Here is a 20,201-nt window from a genome sequence, read left to right as displayed (position 1 = left end):
TCCCACTCCTGATCACTGAGGTTCCCATTCCTGATCACTGAGGGTTCCCACTCCTGATCACTGAGGTTCCCATTCCTGATCACTGAGTGTTCCCACTCCTGATCACTGAGGGTTCCCATTCCTGATCACTGAGGTTCCCATTCCTGATCACTGAGGGTTCCCATTCCTGATCACTGAGGTTCCCATTCCTGATCACTGAGTGTTCCCACTCCTGATCACTGAGGGTTCCCACTCCTGATCACTGAGGTTCCCACTCCTGATCACTGAGTGTTCCCACTCCTGATCACTGAGTGTTCCCACTCCTGATCACTGAGGGTTCCCACTCCTGATCACTGAGGTTCCCACTCCTGATCACTGAGTGTTCCCACTCCTGATCACTGAGTGTTCCCACTCCTGATCACTGAGGTTCCCATTCCTGATCACTGAGTGTTCCCACTCCTGATCACTGAGTGTTCCCACTCCTGATCACTGAGGTTCCCATTCCTGATCACTGAGTGTTCCCACTCCTGATCACTGAGGTTCCCACTCCTGATCACTGAGGTTCCCATTCCTGATCACTGAGGTTCCCATTCCTGATCACTGAGGGTTCCCACTCCTGATCACTGAGGTTCCCATTCCTGATCACTGAGGGTTCCCACTCCTGATCACTGAGGTTCCCATTCCTGATCACTGAGGGTTCCCACTCCTGATCACTGAGGGTTCCCACTCCTGATCACTGAGGGTTCCCACTCCTGATCACTGAGGTTCCCATTCCTGATCACTGAGGTTCCCATTCCTGATCACTGAGGGTTCCCACTCCTGATCACTGAGGGTTCCCACTCCTGATCACTGAGGTTCCCATTCCTGATCACTGAGGGTTCCCACTCCTGATCACTGAGGGTTCCCACTCCTGATCACTGAGGGTTCCCACTCCTGATCACTGAGGTTCCCACTCCTGATCACTGAGGGTTCCCACTCCTGATCACTGAGGGTTCCCACTCCTGATCACTGAGGTTCCCACTCCTGATCACTGAGGGTTCCCACTCCTGATCACTGAGGTTCCCACTCCTGATCACTGAGGTTCCCATTCCTGATCACTGAGGTTCCCATTCCTGATCACTGAGGTTCCCACTCCTGATCACTGAGGTTCCCACTCCTGATCTCTGGGGTTCTCACTCCTGATCTCTGAGGTTCCCACTCCTGATCACTGAGGTTCCCACTCCTGATCTCTGGGGTTCTCACTCCTGATCTCTGAGGTTCCCACTCCTGATCTCTGAGGTTCCCACTCCTGATCTCTGAGGTTCCCACTCCTGATCACTGAGGTTCCCACTCCTGATCACTGAGGTTCCCATTCCTGATCACTGAGGTTCCCATTCCTGATCACTGAGGTTCCCACTCCTGATCACTGAGGTTCCCACTCCTGATCTCTGGGGTTCTCACTCCTGATCTCTGAGGTTCCCACTCCTGATCACTGAGGTTCCCACTCCTGATCTCTGGGGTTCTCACTCCTGATCACTGAGGGTTCCCACTCCTGATCACTGAGGGTTCCCACTCCTGATCACTGAGGTTCCCATTCCTGATCACTGAGGTTCCCATTCCTGATCACTGAGGTTCCCACTCCTGATCACTGAGGTTCCCACTCCTGATCTCTGGGGTTCTCACTCCTGATCTCTGAGGTTCCCACTCCTGATCACTGAGGTTCCCACTCCTGATCTCTGGGGTTCTCACTCCTGATCTCTGAGGTTCCCACTCCTGATCTCTGAGGTTCCCACTCCTGATCTCTGAGGTTCCCACTCCTGATCACCGAGGTTCCCACTCCCGATCACTGAGGTTCCCATTCCTGAACACTGAGGGTTCCCATTCCTGAACACTGAGGGTTCCCATTCCTGATCACTGAGGTTCCCACTCTTGATCACTGAGGTTCCCACTCCTAATCACTGAGGTTCCCATTCCCGATCACTGAGGTTCCCACTCCTGATCACTGAGGGTTCCCACTCCTAATCAATCACTGAGGTTCCCACTCCTGATCACTGAGGTTCCCACTCCTGATCTCTGAGGTTCCCACTCCTGATCTCTGAGGTTCCCACTCCTGATCTCTGAGGTTCCCATTCCCGATCACTGAGGTTCCCACTCCTGATCACTGAGGTTCCCACTCCTGATCTCTGAGGTTCCCACTCCTGATCTCTGAGGTTCCCATTCCCGATCACTGAGGGTTCCCATTCCTGATCACTGAGGTTCCCACTCCTGATCACTGAGGTTCCCATTCCTGATCTCTGGGGTTCCCACTCCTGATCACTGAGTATTCCCACTCCTAATCAATCACTGGGGTTCCCATTCCTGATCACTGAGGTTCCCACTCCTGATCTCTGAGGTTCCCACTCCTGATCTCTGAGGTTCCCATTCCCGATCACTGAGGTTCCCACTCCTGATCTCTGAGGTTCCCATTCCCGATCACTGAGGTTCCCACTCCTGATCACTGAGGTTCCCACTCCTGATCTCTGAGGTTCCCACTCCTGATCTCTGAGGTTCCCATTCCCGATCACTGAGGTTCCCATTCCCGATCACTGAGGTTCCCACTCCTGATCACTGAGGTTCCCACTCCTGATCACTGAGGTTCCCACTCCTGATCACTGAGGTTCCCACTCCTGATCTCTGGGGTTCCCACTCCTGATCACTGAGGTTCCCACTCCTGATCACTGAGGTTCCCATTCCCGATCACTGAGGTTCCCATTCCCGATCACTGAGGTTCCCATTCCTGAACACTGAGGGTTCCCATTCCTGATCACTGAGGTTCCCATTCCTAATCACTGAGGTTCCCATTCCTGATCTCTGGGGTTCCCACTCCTGATCACTGAGTATTCCCACTCCTAATCAATCACTGGGGTTCCCATTCCTGATCACTGAGGTTCCCACTCCTGATCACTGAGGTTCCCATTCCCGATCACTGAGGTTCCCATTCCCGATCACTGAGGTTCCCATTCCTGATCACTGAGGTTCCCACTCCTGATCTCTGAGGTTCCCATTCCCGATCACTGAGGGTTCCCATTCCTGAACACTGAGGGTTCCCATTCCTGATCACTGAGGTTCCCACTCTTGATCACTGAGGTTCCCACTCCTGATCTCTGAGGTTCCCATTCCCGATCACTGAGGGTTCCCATTCCTGAACACTGAGGGTTCCCATTCCTGATCACTGAGGTTCCCACTCTTGATCACTGAGGTTCCCATTCCTAATCACTGAGGTTCCCATTCCTGATCTCTGGGGTTCCCACCCTTGATCACTGAGTATTCCCACTCCTAATCAATCACTGGGGTTCCCATTCCTGATCACTGAGGTTCCCACTCCTGATCACTGAGGTTCCCACTCCTGATCTCTGGGGTTCCCACTCCTGATCTCTGAGGTTCCCACTCCTGATCACTGAGGTTCCCACTCCTGATCACTGAGGTTCCCACTCCTGATCACTGAGGTTCCCACTCCTGATCACTGAGGTTCCCACTCCTGATCACTGAGGTTCCCACTCCTGATCTCTGGGGTTCCCATTCCCGATCACTGAGGTTCCCACTCCTGATCACTGAGGTTCCCACTCCTGATCACTGAGGTTCCCACTCCTGATCTCTGGGGTTCCCACTCCTGATCTCTGAGGTTCCCACTCCTGATCACTGAGGTTCCCACTCCTGATCACTGAGGTTCCCACTCCTGATCACTGAGGTTCCCACTCCTGATCACTGAGGTTCCCACTCCTGATCACTGAGGTTCCCACTCCTGATCTCTGGGGTTCCCACTCCTGATCACTGAGGTTCCCACTCCTGATCACTGAGGTTCCCACTCCTGATCTCTGAGGTTCCCATTCCCGATCACTGAGGGTTCCCATTCCTGAACACTGAGGGTTCCCATTCCTGATCACTGAGGTTCCCACTCTTGATCACTGAGGTTCCCATTCCTAATCACTGAGGTTCCCATTCCTGATCTCTGGGGTTCCCACCCTTGATCACTGAGTATTCCCACTCCTAATCAATCACTGGGGTTCCCATTCCTGATCACTGAGGTTCCCACTCCTGATCACTGAGGTTCCCACTCCTGATCTCTGGGGTTCCCACTCCTGATCTCTGAGGTTCCCACTCCTGATCACTGAGGTTCCCACTCCTGATCACTGAGGTTCCCACTCCTGATCACTGAGGTTCCCACTCCTGATCACTGAGGTTCCCACTCCTGATCACTGAGGTTCCCACTCCTGATCTCTGGGGTTCCCACTCCTGATCTCTGAGGTTCCCACTCCTGATCTCTGAGGTTCCCACTCCTGATCACTGAGGTTCCCACTCCTGATCACTGAGGTTCCCACTCCTGATCTCTGGGGTTCCCACTCCTGATCTCTGAGGTTCCCACTCCTGATCACTGAGGTTCCCACTCCTGATCTCTGGGGTTCCCACTCCTGATCTCTGGGGTTCCCACTCCTGATCACTGAGGTTCCCACTCCTGATCACTGAGGTTCCCACTCCTGATCTCTGGGGTTCTCACTCCTGATCACCGAGGTTCCCACTCCTGATCTCTGGGGTTCCCACTCCTGATCTCTGGGGTTCCCACTCCTGATCTCTGGGGTTCCCACTCCTGATCACTGAGTGTTCCCACTCCTGATCACTGAGTGTTCCCACTCCTGATCACTGAGGGTTCCCATTCTTGATCACTGAGGTTCCCATTCCTAATCACTGAGGTTCCCATTCCTGATCTCTGGGGTTCCCACCCTTGATCACTGAGTGTTCCCACTCCTGATCACTGAGGGTTCCCATTCTTGATCACTGAGGTTCCCATTCCTAATCACTGAGGTTCCCACTCCTGATCTCTGAGGTTCCCACTCCTGATCACTGAGGTTCCCACTCCTGATCACTGAGGTTCCCACTCCTGATCTCTGGGGTTCCCACTCCTGATCTCTGAGGTTCCCACTCCTGATCACTGAGGTTCCCACTCCTGATCTCTGGGGTTCCCACTCCTGATCTCTGGGGTTCCCACTCCTGATCACTGAGGTTCCCACTCCTGATCACTGAGGTTCCCACTCCTGATCTCTGGGGTTCTCACTCCTGATCACCGAGGTTCCCACTCCTGATCTCTGGGGTTCCCACTCCTGATCTCTGGGGTTCCCACTCCTGATCTCTGGGGTTCCCACTCCTGATCACTGAGTGTTCCCACTCCTGATCACTGAGTGTTCCCACTCCTGATCACTGAGGGTTCCCATTCCTGATCACTGAGGTTCCCACTCCTGATCACTGAGGTTCCCACTCCTGATCTCTGGGGTTCTCACTCCTGATCACCGAGGTTCCCACTCCTGATCTCTGGGGTTCCCACTCCTGATCTCTGGGGTTCCCACTCCTGATCTCTGGGGTTCCCACTCCTGATCTCTGGGGTTCCCACTCCTGATCACTGAGGTTCCCACTCCTGATCACTGAGGTTCTCATTCCTGATCACCGAGGTTCCCACTCCTGATCTCTGGGGTTCCCACTCCTGATCTCTGGGGTTCCCACTCCTGATCTCTGGGGTTCCCACTCCTGATCTCTGGGGTTCCCACTCCTGATCACTGAGGTTCCCACTCCTGATCACTGAGGTTCTCATTCCTGATCACCGAGGTTCCCACTCCTGATCTCTGGGGTTCCCACTCCTGATCACTGAGTGTTCCCACTCCTGATCACTGAGGTTCCCACTCCTGATCACTGAGGTTCCCACTCCTGATCACTGTGTGTTCCCACTCCTGATCACTGAGTGTTCCCACTCCTGATCACTGAGTGTTCCCACTCCTGATCACTGAGTGTTCCCACTCCTGATCACTGAGTGTTCCCACTCCTGATCACTGAGTGTTCCCACTCCTGATCACTGCTCAGTGAACACTGCCATCCACTTAATTCTTCATTGATATGCAGTCCCTCAATGACATCATCCATAGAGAGGTTATCAGCTTCCATATGTACACAAACAATGCTCAGCTCTATTTCTTCAGCATTTCCCTCAACCCTGACGTCATTTGTCATAAAATAACCAGAAGTTGCTCCAATTCAATACCGGGAAGTCCAAAGACGTTATTCTCCATTCCTGCCAAAAACTCTGTTACCTTGATGCAGAGCCTCCCCTTCCATAATCCTCTCTCAGGCTGACGGAAAGGCATGCAATGTCACAACCTGTTCATCCCAGAGTTAAATTGGAACCCTTCATCTTCTCCACAACCTACACCTTCACAAGGTCACCCACCTCCCCACTACTGAAATCCTTTGTCTGCACCCTTGTCATCACTACACTCAGTTTCTCCAGTCCCTGACTTACCTTTCTCCCAGCCTCTGCCCCCTTGTGAACTCCAACTTCTCCAAATATCCATTGTCTGTATCCTGCCCTGGGTTAAGTCCCACTCACCTATTACTCTATCCTCCCTGACATGCACCCTTTCACCCAACACATTTAATTCAGTTCCGAAGAAGGGTCACTGATCCGAAACGTTAACTCTGCTTCTCTTTTCACAGATGCTGCCAGACCTGCTGAGTGGTTCCAGCATTTCTTGTTTTTATTTCAGATTTCCAGCATCTGCAGTATTTTGCTTTTACATTTAATTGAAGATCCTGTTCCTCAGCTACAAATCCCTGAACATTTCTCCTCCTGTATCCTAAATCTGCTGACTCTAGTCTTTGGTGCATCCTTCCCCTTCACCTCATCATTGATGTCCATATCATCAAGTTCCTCATCCTGATCTCTGGGATCTTCCCCCAAAACTGTGCCAACCTTTCTACCTTGGAAGCTTTTCAAAGACCACCATCTCTTCAACTAAGTGATTGGTAACTCCCCCTAACTTCTGTCACAGATCATGGCTGATCCATATCTTAACTCCACCTCCCCACCTTGGTTCCATATACCTTGCTTAACAAAAAACCTGCAATCTCAGCTTTAAAATCAGCACCAACAGCATTTTGGGGTGGAGAGTTCCAGATTTGCAGGACTCTTTGTGTGAAGTGCTTCCAGACAGCATCTCTGAATAACCTAGCTCTAATTGTTCTGGACGCCCTCACCAGAGGAAACAGTTTCTCTCTATCTAAACCTGTCAACTCCTTTAATCAACTTAAACACCTCAATTAGATCACCATTTAATTTTCTATGCTCAAGGGAATTCAAGCCGAGTCTCTGCAACCTGTCAAAGAACAAAGAACAAAGAAAATTACAGCACAGGAACAGGCCCTTCGGCCCTCCAAGCCTACGCCGATCCAAATCCTCCATCTAAACCTGTCGCCTATTTTCTAAGGGTCTGTATCTCTTTACTTCCTGCCCATTCATGTATCTGTCTAGATACATCTTAAAAGACGCTATCGTGCCCGCGTCTACCACCTCCGCTGGCAACGCGTTCCATGCACCCACCACCCTCTGCGTAAAGAAATTTCCACGCATATCCCCCCTAAACTTTTCCCCTTTCACTTTGAACTCATGTCCCCTTGTAATTGAATCCCCCACTCTGGGAAAAAGCTTCTTGCTATCCACCCTGTCTATACCTCTCATGATTTTGTACACCTCAATCAGGTCCCCCCTCAACCTCCGTCTTTCTAATGAAAATAATCCTAATCTACTCAACCTCTCTTCATAGCTAGCACCCTCCATACCAGGCAACATCCTAGTGAACCTCCTCTGCACCCTCTCCAAAGCATCCACATCCTTTTGGTAATGTGGCGACCAGAACTGCACGCAGTATTCCAAATGTGGCCGAACCAAAGTCCTATACAACTGTAACATGACCTGCCAACTCTTGTACTCAATACCCCGTCCGATGAAGGAAAGCATGCCGTATGCCTTCTTGACCACTCTATTGACCTGCGTTGCCACCTTCAGGGAACAATGGACCTGAACACCCAAATCTCTCTGTACATCAATTTTCCCCAGGACTTTTCCATTTACTGTATAGTTCACTCTTGAATTGGATCTTCCAAAATGCATCACCTCGCATTTGCCCTAATTGAACTCCATCTGCCATTTCTCTGCCCAACTCTCCAGTCTATCTATATTCTGCTGTATTCTCTGACAGTCCCCTTCAGTATCTGCTACTCCACCAATCTTAGTGTCGTCTGCAAACTTGCTAATCAGACCACCTATACTTTCCTCCAAATCATTTATGTATATCACAAACAACAGTGGTCCCAGCACGGATCCCTGTGGAACACCACTGCCCTCAAAATTTATCCCCTTTAACCGCAGTATCATTCTGGTGAATCTGTGCTAAACTGTCTCCAAAACCAATTTATCCTTCCGGAGGTGCAGTGTCCAGAATGGAATACAGAGCTCCAGATGGAATCTAACCTGAGCTTTACATAACTCTAACATAACTTCTACTCCTTTGAGCTAGAAGCCAACATCTTCATTTGCCTTTGTAATTATCTTTTGTACCTGCCCACTGGTTTTTAGTGATTTCTGTGCTTGGATCCCTAAATCTCTCGGCTCACCCACACTATCTAGCTTCTGACCATTTAGAAAATGCTTTGATCTATCTTTCTTGGGTTCAGTGTGGATGACTTCAATACCAGGGGTTGGCAACGTGGCCGCACACGGACACCAGTGTCCATGGTAAAAACAAACTGAAGTCTGTGATTGGTAATTTCAGGGATGAGAAATTTCCCATTGGCTTCTTCTTTCTGACCTGACTGGCTTTTAAAAAAAATGGCACTGTCAGTTTCACAGCTGAATTGCAATTTCTAAGCTCAGATCTTTATCTAATACTCATTAACACTCCTTTCCATATTCACAACTGACAGGTGTTGAGAGTGGGAATGGCACTTTCTTTGACACTTCAAGGCTTGAATTCCCTTGAATATAGAAGATTAAGTGGTGATCTAATTGAGGTGTTTAAGTTGATTAAAGGGGTTGACATGTTTAGACAGAGAGAAACTGTTTCCTCTGGTGAGGGCGTCCAGAACAATTAGAGCTTTGGCACTGACTTTGGATAGACTCCTGGTTTTCCGGCAGGTTCCAATTTTTTTTAAAAGCCTGCAAGAAAACTCTGAATCTGTCCAGAGTTCGGAAAACGCTGTTCCCACTCTCAGCAACGGTCAGAGTGAGAGAAGGGGATAGAGAGAGAGAGAAGTGGGGCGGGGGGGGTTGACAGAGAGAGAGAGAGAAAGAGGGGACAGAGAGAGGGCGGGACAGATAGAGAGAAAGGGGGGACAGGGAGAATGAGAGCGAGGGAGAGGAACAGAGAGAAGAGGGGACAGAGACAGAGAGAAGGAGGACAGAGACAGAGAGAGGGGGAACAGAGAGAGAGTGGCAGAGAAAGAGAGGGGGTACAGAGAGAGCAGGGACAGAGGGGGGCAGAGAGCGAGGGGACAGAGACAGAGAGGGGGCAGAGAGAGAGAGAGGAGGTGACAGAGGGAGAGAGAGAGAGAGAGGAGGGGACAGAGACAGAGAGAGTGGGGACAGAGAGAGTGGCAGAGAGAGAGGAGGGAGGGAGGAGGGAGAGAGTGCAGGAACAGAGAGGGGGACAGAGAGAGAGAGGGGGACAGAGAGAGAGAGAGGCGGACAGAGAGAGAGAGGGGGGACAGAGAGAGAGAGGGGGCAGAGAGAGAGGGGTCACAGAGAGAGGGGGGACAGAGAGAGAGCAAGGGGACAGAGAGAGAGAGGGGGGAACAGAGAGAGGGGAGAGAGAGGGGGGGGAACAACACTGAAAGGAGTGACAACACAGCGAGGGGGGACAGAGAGAGAGGGGGAGAGAGAGACAGACAGACAGAGAGAGAGAAGGCAAAAAGCACGATCAAGCTCACTCCTGACAGGTGGACATCTATCCAGAATACTCCGCATCATACAACAAGTATGCAGGCAGACATTGACTACTTGTGCAATCAAAATAAATGCCAGGTCTCTCACTAAATCAACATAGTGATGAGAAGGTAAGTCAATAGCCCGCTACGTAAGACAAAAATTGTAATGACCACCCCCCCCCCCCCACCACGTGAAAAGTTTGGACACCCCTGCAGCTAGGCTATTTTAAAACACATGTTTAAAGGCTTGTGTTATGTAAACACATTTTAAAATGGAAAAAGTCACTTAGGGAATGTCTCGATTTCTACAATCTGGCAAGCATTACTTTCATTTGGGACACAAACTCTGTGACATGTTGAAAGTTGCTGGACTTTTACTTCTATATAAATGTCGCAATTACACTGATATCCATTTGGAATCACATTGTTCCAGAACTTGTATTGAGGGGAAAACAGGCAAAAAAAAATCCAAGGAATCTCCAAAAGTCAGCACTGTAAGATCCTCGTGAATACAAGAGTATAGTGTATTAGGGCTGAGTGATATTAGCAAAAACAGGATGCTGCTGACCCATATACACTAGCTAGTAAATACAATGTAACGAATAGCTTTAATAAACCTTAATCTATGATGAACTGTCTATGATTCCTTAACCTTATCCATGCTGCATTTGTAGATTTAAAAACTGCCAGGGAAGACACAGTAAAAATTTATTATGTTTAAATAACCATGTTAGAAACAGTCATTAACTGATTATTTTTGCTGTGAATTGGATTAAAGGACAAGTTTTACAAGTATGTCAAAGATCCGTAATTACAATGTGCATCAATTACTATCCAGATTGAGGGCAGATAGCCTCAGTGGCCACTGTCATTTGAAAGCTGGTCTGTATCATATTGCATTACGTTAAGAGTGCATCTTTGCGGCTTGGACATAAATTGGTTAGTCTGGAGTACAATCTTATAGAGAGTGATGAAATATGCAGTAACAACCACTCAACTTTTTGCAGAAAAACCTTTTGTTAATAATTATCTTGTCAGAGCTGAATCAGAATCGACAGTGATAGACTGAGAAATAGACATAAGTAAATTTAAGAGAATCGCTTTATTGGACGAACAGAAGGGAGCTCTTTATTTGAAATTGTGTTTATCTAATTTTGTCACTAGCTTTGGTGAATAAATAACATTTTGTCCATGAGAGATTCTGTTGTTTTTGTATTTTAGAATCCAGGACCTAGTTTAATCGCCTGTCAAGATGAATAAACTAGTCTTGGCTACCTATCATTAATCTCTCTGTCCCTTCCTGTCCCACTCTGCTTTTCTGTTTTACATGACTCTTCTGAAGTACTATTGGCTTCACCCTATAAAATTCTCCTGATTTGGAGATCACTGCCCTTATGTTGGCTGTCTTGTCTTCAGACACATATTATAATCAGGTCGAGACGTTGCACAAACATTGACCATCAGATTAAATTGTCTTGTGACAACAGCAGTGTGAGAAATGGTTTGTCTTCCTATTGTTGATTTTTTGACGGCCTTATCTCAATAACTACAATAACAATCATCTCTTTGAGTTTATTGGATGAATTTGCACTCCTGACACAGTGTGAATCCACAGAGGTCATCCAATAAGGTCCATCTACCACCTTGTGACATGGTGTAGATTTGTTTGTTTGTGGGATGTGGGCGTCGCTGGCTAGGGCAGCATTATTGTCCATCCCATTTGCCCTTGACCCAAGTGGCTTGCTAGGCCAATTCAGAGGGCATTTTAAGAGTCAACCACATTAATGTGGGTTTGGAGTCACTTGGAGGCCAGACCAGGTAAGGACAGCAGATTTCCTTCCCAAAAGGACATTAGTGAACCAGATGTTTTTTTTACAACAATCGACAACGGTTTCATGGTCATCATTAGACGAGCTTTTTAATTCCAGATTTATTAATTGAATTCAACTTCCACTATCTGCAGTGGTGGGATTCGAACCCATGTCCCCAGAGCATTAGCCTGAGCTCTGGATTACCACCAAGCCACCACCTCCCCTCACCCCCCACCCCCAAGATTACAAAGTTAAAAGTTCACCCCTTCCCACCATCCCCTACACTGATTATTTGACCCCATTCCACCCTCCATACTAAAAATCCTAACTCTCTCCCTCCCCACCAGTGTCACGCCTGCTTTCCCCAGTTGGGGAACTGAAGGCACGGGAATGCCGGCCACCACCCGCGGTGGGAGCGGAAGATTGCCAGTAAGTATATTTAAAGGAATTTGTTTCCTTGATTTAAATATGGAAATTGAGGTCCCTTCACCCAGCAGTGGGGGCGGGGGGGAGGGAGAGGGTGTCGCCATGGAACTTCACCGCTGCCGGAAGGATGGGGCTGGGACCCTTCTGGTGTCGGCCTCCATGACGGGCCTCTGCCGCAACCATCTTCCGGCCCCCCTCGCCACATTGTCGGCTTGGTAAAATCCAGCCCCTTATTTCCATTATTAAATATAAAATTCTTTAGTCTTGTCCTTGACATCCCTCACAAGTGCAGAAAGAAGCCATTTGGCCCATCGTGTCCACAGCGGCTCATCGAAAGAGCAATTCCCTCAGTTCCATTCCCCTGCCTTCTCCCCATAATCTTGCACATTCTTCCTTTTCATATAACTGTCTAATTCCCTTTTGAACGCATTAATTGAACCTGCCTCCACCACGTTCTCAGGCAGTGCATTCCAGACCTTAACCACTCACTGCATGAAAATGGTTTTTCCTCATGTTATTTTTGCTTCTCTTACCAAATACTTTAAATCTGTGCCCTCTCGTTCTCAATCCTTTCACGAGTGGGAAGTTTCTCTCTATCTACTTTGTCCAGACCCCTCATGATTTTGAATACCTCTATCAAATCACCTCTCAGCCTTCTCTTCTCCATGGAAAACAGTCCTAACTTCTCCAATCTATCTTCAGAACTGAAATTCCTCACCCCTGGAACTATTCTCCTGAATCTTTTCTGTACTCTCTCCAATGCCCTCACGTCTTTCCTAAAGTGCGGCACCCAGAACTGGACGCAATTCTCCAGATGAGGCTGAACTAGTGTCTTATACAAGTTCAACATAACTTCCTTGCTCTTGTACTCTATGCCCCTATTAATAAAGCCCAGGATACTATATGCTTTATTAACTGCTCTCTCAACCTATCCTGCCACCTTCAATGACTTATGCACATATACACCCAGATCCCTCTGCTCCTGCACCTCCTTTAGCATTGTACCCTTTATTCTATATTGTGTCTCCATGTTCTTCCTACCAAAATGAATCACTTCACATTTCTCTGCATTGAACTTCAACTGCCACCTGTCTGGTCATCCCACCAGCTTGTCTATGTCCTTTTGAAGTTCTACACTATCTGTCTCACAGTTCACAATGTTTCCAAGTTTCGTATCACCTGCAAACTTTGAAATTGTGCCCTGTACATCGAGGTCTAGGTCATTAATATATATCAGGAAAAGCAAGGGTTCCAACACTGATCCCTGGGAAACTCCACTACAAACCTTCCTCCAGCCCAAAAAACATCCATTAACCACTACTCTTTGTTTCCTGTCACTCAGCCAATTCTGCATCCATGTTGCTACCGTCCCTTTTATTCCATGAGCTACAAGTTTGCTCACAAGTCTTTAGAGCTCTTGTCATTTAGGGCCATGTACACTTCTTATATTTTACCAAATATTGCTTCGGAAACTTTCTGCAGCTCATCCCTGGTTTTATCTATTAATAGTTCTGCCCAGTCCATTGTGGTCAATGTCTACCTCATACCTCCAAAGTCAGCCTTAACCACATTTAAAACCTTAGTTCATGACTCATCCTTCCCTCAAACTTAATATTGAATTCTATCATGTCATGGTCACTGTTAGGTTTTCCCTTACCGTTAGATTGTTGACTAATTCAAGATGATTACTCATCACTAAATCAATTATGGTATACTGTCTTCTTGATTCAATTATTCCAGAAAACCTTCTCAAGAAACCTGCTGCCTTTGGGACCCAAGCTGTTCGACTTCTCCCAGTGTATGTGAAAATTAAAATCCCTCATTTTAACTGCTCTGTTTTTGCAACATGCTTCTCTGATCTTTGTGCTTATCTATCCCTCTTTTTTATCACTGCTATCTGGAGGTTTGTAGACAACTCCCATCAAAGTTTTGCATCCTTTTCTGTTCATCAATTCGACCCATAGAGTTTCTCCTGCCTCCTCACCCTCACTGGTATCCTCTCTTTCCAATACTGTAATAGGGTCCTTTATCAATATTGCTACTCCTCCTCCTTCTCCAATTTCCCTTATAACCTTGAATATTTATATTCCAGTCATGCCCAGCTTGTAGCCAAGTCTCAGTACTGGCCACTACATCATACCCTTTAAGCTGAATTTGCGCTTTTAATTCATTATGCTAGGTGCATTAGTGTATTGAACCTGGGCAATAGACATTGTCTTACCCATTTGCCCTGATGTTGTTTTCCCACACATTTCAACTTATCGTAATTCTTGTTTTTATTGTTGTGTTCTATTTTGATCTGTTAATTTGTTATTATTTCCTGTATTTGTTTCTGAACCTGAAGTACTTTTATTACCTTTAAAGCTATTGATAATTTGGACTTTGTTCTCATTCCACTTTCTTTAGGCTAGTTTCACTTTTCTTTTTATGTCTATCTACTCCCCCCACCCTCCCAACTTTTATTGGTTCAAAGTCCTTTCTACTTATTTATCCTTTCTATTTATCTATTTATCCTTTTCACTCGGGCCTTGGTGCCAGCCTGGTTCAGGCCCAGCAGTGCAGCTCCTTCCTGTCCCAGTACTGATGTCAATATCCCATGAAATGTTACCCCTCTTTCCTGCACCACTCCTTGTGGAAAAGAAGGATATTTTGCTGTTTATAAGATGGCTGCTGGAATGACCTGCTCAGGAAACTCACAGGGCTGGGTTAGGGACTTAAGAACAGGAGGAGTCCATTCAGCCCCTCGAGCCAGCTCTGCTATTCAATCGGATCATGGCTGACCTGTACCTCAGCTCCATATAGCTGCCTTAGCTCCATATCCTTTGATACCCATACCAATCAAAAGTCTATCAATCTCAGCTTTATAAGTATCCCCAGTTGCTCTTTGTACACAATGTTCCAGGTTCGTGGTCAGCCATTGCAGCGAGTGATGTTAAACTCGAGCCTCGAGTACAAAGAGCAGTACAGGCCTACCTGTTTCTCCCAGGTCAAGAGGTACCACAACAAAGAGAGAGAGAGAGACTTGCTTCACTTCATGGGCTGGAAACTACAGCAGCTTAGAGTCAAAAATCCAATCAGCACGTTTAACAGAATGAACAACACTCAAGAGAAAATGTGCAACCGAAAAAAACAATCAGCTTGTTTATTACAGCCAGTGCAATGTAAGAATGTCAGTAACATGTAACTTACTCTGAGGAGCTTGCGTCTGTCAGACTGATGTGAGAAAAGGAATGGGTTGTTCTCAGAATCCACTCAACGGTCAAACTGATACCTACGTTGATTTCTGCTCCTGTGATGCAGGATCATCTACTGATGAAGAAAATACGATTCATTTTATGTAGTGGCAAACGACCCCCTTGAAGTTCAGGGCTGCAGGCAGCTACTCGAGCTCTCGTGCTTGTGACATACTTTCCAACATCAGAGGAAACCACAAGCTTATCTTTGCCTAACTGTTCAACAGCACAGGAAATGTCAGCTGTCCTGCTCCCCAGCCCCAGTTACACAGCAAACCACCACATGCTTAGCCCCAGTGTTGCTGGAACATTTATAAAAAAAGATTAAATATTAAATTAATTACTTGCCCTCTCCCCCACCCACCCCCAATAAACACTTACCTTGTCCACCTGACCTCCCTCCTCCAAAAAGTACATAAACTTTAAACTATAACTCTTCCCACCATCCCCTACACCAACGATATTACGTTGACCAAGCTCCCCCCCCACACTGAGAAACTTACCTCCTTCCCCCTCCACACTAGTGTTAAGCCTAGGTTCCCTGGACAGGGATCTGAAGGTGTGGGAGTGCCAGTCAGCGGCATGAATATTGCAACGGGACAGATGGCAGGAATGTAAAGGCAATTAATTCATTAGTTTAAATTTATTTCAATATGTTAACGGCAGTCCCATCACCAAGTGACGGGGGGCCGCAACGAGGCCACGCCACCACCGGCAATATCAGGCCGGGCCCTCAGCATCGGGTGCATGGCGGCCTTCTCCCCGAGGCATTTTACGGCACCCCCCCCCCCCCCCCCCCCCCACCACCACGACCCCTGACATCGGCGGGTCTGTAAAATTCAGCCCCTAGTGTGTAATGCCAATATCTGGTTTTAAACATAATTGCTAATGTATAATCCCAAGATCAGGGGGCAGGTTGTTCAACCTTGCCCGTCTAAGAGCGAAGTCCAAAGTACGGAAAGTCCTCATCAGAGAACTCCTCTTTGCTGACGATGCTGCTTTAACATCTCACACTGAAGAATGCCTGCAGAGTCTCATCGACAGGTTTGCGTCTGCCTGCAATGAATTTGGCCTAACCATCAGCCTCAAGAAAACGAACATCATGGGGCAGGATGTCAGAAATGCTCCATCCATCAATATTGGCGACCACGCTCTGGAAGTGGTTCAAGAGTTCACCTACCTAGGCTCAACTATCACCAGTAACCTGTCTCTAGATGCAGAAATCAACAAGCGCATGGGTAAGGCTTCCACTGCTATGTTCAGACTGGCCAAGAGAGTGTGGGAAAATGGCGCACTGACACGGAACACAAAAGTCCGAGTGTATCAGGCCTGTGTCCTCAGTACCTTGCTCTACGGCAGCGAGGCCTGGACAACGTACGCCAGCCAAGAGCGACGTCTCAATTCATTCCATCTTCGCTGCCTTCGGAGAATACTTGGCATCAGGTGGCAGGACTATATCTCCAACACAGAAGTCCTTGAAGCGGCCAACATCCCCAGCTTATACACACTACTGAGTCAGCGGCGCTTGAGATGGCTTGGCCATGTGAGCCGCATGGAAGATGGCAGGATCCCCAAAGACACATTGTACAGCGAGCTCGCCACTGGTATCAGACCCACCGGCCGTCCATGTCTCCGTTATAAAGACGTCTGCAAACGCGACATGAAATCGTGTGACATTGATCACAAGTCGTGGGAGTCAGTTGCCAGCATTCGCCAGAGCTGGCGGGCAGCCATAAAGACAGGGCTAAATTGTGGCGAGTCGAAGAGACTTAGTAGTTGGCAGGAAAAAAGACAGAGGCGCAAGGGGAGAGCCAACTGTCCAACAGCCCCAACAAACAAATTTCTCTGCAGCACCTGTGGAAGAGCCTGTTACTCCAGAATTGGCCTTTATAGCCACTCCAGGCGCTGCTTCACAAACCACTGACCACCTCCAGGCGCGTATCCATTGTCTCTCGAGATAAGGAGGCCCAAAAGAATCCCAATTCCTGGTTCATAATTCCAATTCCTCGTGTGTAATTCCAATTCCTGGTTTAAAATTCCAATTCCTAGTCTATAATCCCAGTTCCTGGTTTATAATCCCAATTCCTAGTCTATAATCCCAATTCCTAGTTTATAATCCCAATTCCTAGTGTATAATCTCAATACCTGATTTATAATTCCAATTCCTGGTTTATGATCCCAATTCCTAGTTTATATTCCCAATTCCTAGTGTATAATCCCAATACTGGGTTTATAATCCCAATTCCTAGTTTATAATCCCAATTCCTAGTGTATAATCTCAATACCTGATTTATAATTCCAATTCCTGGTTTATGATCCCAATTCCTAGTTTATATTCCCAATTCCTAGTGTATAATCCCAATACTGGGTTTATAATCCCAATTCCTAGTCTATAATCCCAATTCCTAGTGTATAATCCCAATTCCTAGTGTATACTCACAATACTTGTTTTATAATTCCAATTCCTGGTTTATAATCCCAATTCCTAGTGCATAATCCCAATTCCTAGTGTATACTCACAATACTTGTTTTATAATTCCAATTCCTGGTTTATAATCCCAATTCCTGGTGTATAATCCCAATTCCTAGTGTATAATCCCAATTCCTAGTGTATACTCACAATACTTGTTTTATAATTCCAATTCCTGGTTTATAATCCCAATTCCTGGTGTATAATCCCAATTCCTAGTGTATAATCCCAATTCCTAGTGTATACTCACAATACTTGTTTTATAATCCCAATTCCTGGTGTATAATCCCAATTCCTGGTGTATAATCCCAATTCCTAGTGTATACTCACAATACTTGTTTTATAATTCCAATTCCTGGTTTATAATCCCAATTCCTAGTGCATAATCCCAATTCCTAGTGTATACTCACAATACTTGTTTTATAATTCCAATTCCTGGTTTATAATCCCAATTCCTAGTGCATAATCCCAATTCCTGGTTTATTATCCCAATACCTGGTTTATAATCCCAATTCCTAGTGTATACTCACAATACTTGTTTTATAATCCCAATTTCTGGTTTATAATCCCAATTCCTAGTTTATAATCCCAATTTCTGGTTTATAATCCCAATTCCTAGTGTATAATCCCAATTCCTAGTGTATACTCACAATACTTGTTTTATAATTCCAATTCCTGGTTTATAATCCCAATTCCTAGTGCATAATCCCAATTCCTAGTGTATACTCACAATACTTGTTTTATAATTCCAATTCCTGGTTTATAATCCCAATTCCTAGTGCATAATCCCAATTCCTAGTGTATACTCACAATACTTGTTTTATAATTCCAATTCCTGGTTTATAATCCCAATTCCTGGTGTATAATCCCAATTCCTAGTGTATAATCCCAATTCCTAGTGTATACTCACAATACTTGTTTTATAATCCCAATTCCTGGTGTATAATCCCAATTCCTGGTGTATAATCCCAATTCCTAGTGTATACTCACAATACTTGTTTTATAATTCCAATTCCTGGTTTATAATCCCAATTCCTAGTGCATAATCCCAATTCCTAGTGTATACTCACAATACTTGTTTTATAATTCCAATTCCTGGTTTATAATCCCAATTCCTAGTGCATAATCCCAATTCCTGGTTTATTATCCCAATACCTGGTTTATAATCCCAATTCCTAGTGTATACTCACAATACTTGTTTTATAATTCCAATTCCTGGTTTATAATCCCAATTCCTAGTGCATAATCCCAATTCCTGGTTTATTATCCCAATACCTGGTTTATAATCCCAATTCCTAGTGTATACTCACAATACTTGTTTTATAATCCCAATTTCTGGTTTATAATCCCAATTCCTGGTTTATTATCCCAATACCTGGTTTATAATCCCAATTCCTAGTGTATACTCACAATACTTGTTTTATAATTCCAATTCCTGGTTTATAATCCCAATTCCTAGTGCATAATCCCAATTCCTGGTTTATTATCCCAATACCTGGTTTATAATCCCAATTCCTAGTGTATACTCACAATACTTGTTTTATAATCCCAATTTCTGGTTTATAATCCCAATTCCTGGTTTATTATCCCAATACCTGGTTTATAATCCCAATTCCTAGTGTATACTCACAATACTTGTTTTATAATCCCAATTTCTGGTTTATAATCCCAATTCCTAGTCTATAATCCCAATTCCTAGTTTATAATCCCAATTCCTAGTGTATAATCTCAATACCTGATTTATAATTCCAATTCCTGGTTTATGATCCCAATTCCTAGTTTATATTCCCAATTCCTAGTGTATAATCCCAATACTGGGTTTATAATCCCAATTCCTAGTTTATAATCCCAATTCCTAGTGTATAATCTCAATACCTGATTTATAATTCCAATTCCTGGTTTATGATCCCAATTCCTAGTTTATATTCCCAATTCCTAGTGTATAATCCCAATACTGGGTTTATAATCCCAATTCCTAGTCTATAATCCCAATTCCTAGTGTATAATCCCAATTCCTAGTGTATACTCACAATACTTGTTTTATAATTCCAATTCCTGGTTTATAATCCCAATTCCTGGTGTATAATCCCAATTCCTAGTGTATAATCCCAATTCCTAGTGTATACTCACAATACTTGTTTTATAATCCCAATTCCTGGTGTATAATCCCAATTCCTGGTGTATAATCCCAATTCCTAGTGTATACTCACAATACTTGTTTTATAATTCCAATTCCTGGTTTATAATCCCAATTCCTAGTGCATAATCCCAATTCCTAGTGTATACTCACAATACTTGTTTTATAATTCCAATTCCTGGTTTATAATCCCAATTCCTAGTGCATAATCCCAATTCCTGGTTTATTATCCCAATACCTGGTTTATAATCCCAATTCCTAGTGTATACTCACAATACTTGTTTTATAATCCCAATTTCTGGTTTATAATCCCAATTCCTAGTTTATAATCCCAATTTCTGGTTTATAATCCCAATTCCTAGTTTATAATCCCAATTCCTCATGTA

General features: G+C 45.7%; 1 protein-coding gene across 2 annotated transcripts in view; it reads right to left on the bottom strand.

Moving 5' to 3' along the window:
• The window catches only part of unc13d (unc-13 homolog D (C. elegans)), a 308,929-nt gene extending 293,521 nt beyond the window's left edge, over positions 1–15,408 (bottom strand). The window contains exon 1 of one of the 2 annotated variants that reach the window (XM_068057836.1): positions 15,165–15,408. The gene's annotated coding sequence lies outside the window, so the exon portion shown is untranslated. Of the gene's footprint in view, positions 1–14,948; positions 15,019–15,164 lie in introns of those variants that run through there. The other variant, XM_068057837.1, reaches the window with a different exon arrangement.
• Between the last annotated feature and the right edge of the window lie 4,793 nt (positions 15,409–20,201).

Source organism: Heterodontus francisci, chromosome 26 (genome assembly GCF_036365525.1).
Source record: "Heterodontus francisci isolate sHetFra1 chromosome 26, sHetFra1.hap1, whole genome shotgun sequence".
Classification (NCBI taxonomy): Eukaryota; Metazoa; Chordata; class Chondrichthyes; order Heterodontiformes; family Heterodontidae; genus Heterodontus; species Heterodontus francisci.
This window is presented reverse-complemented; position numbering and strand designations above follow the sequence as displayed.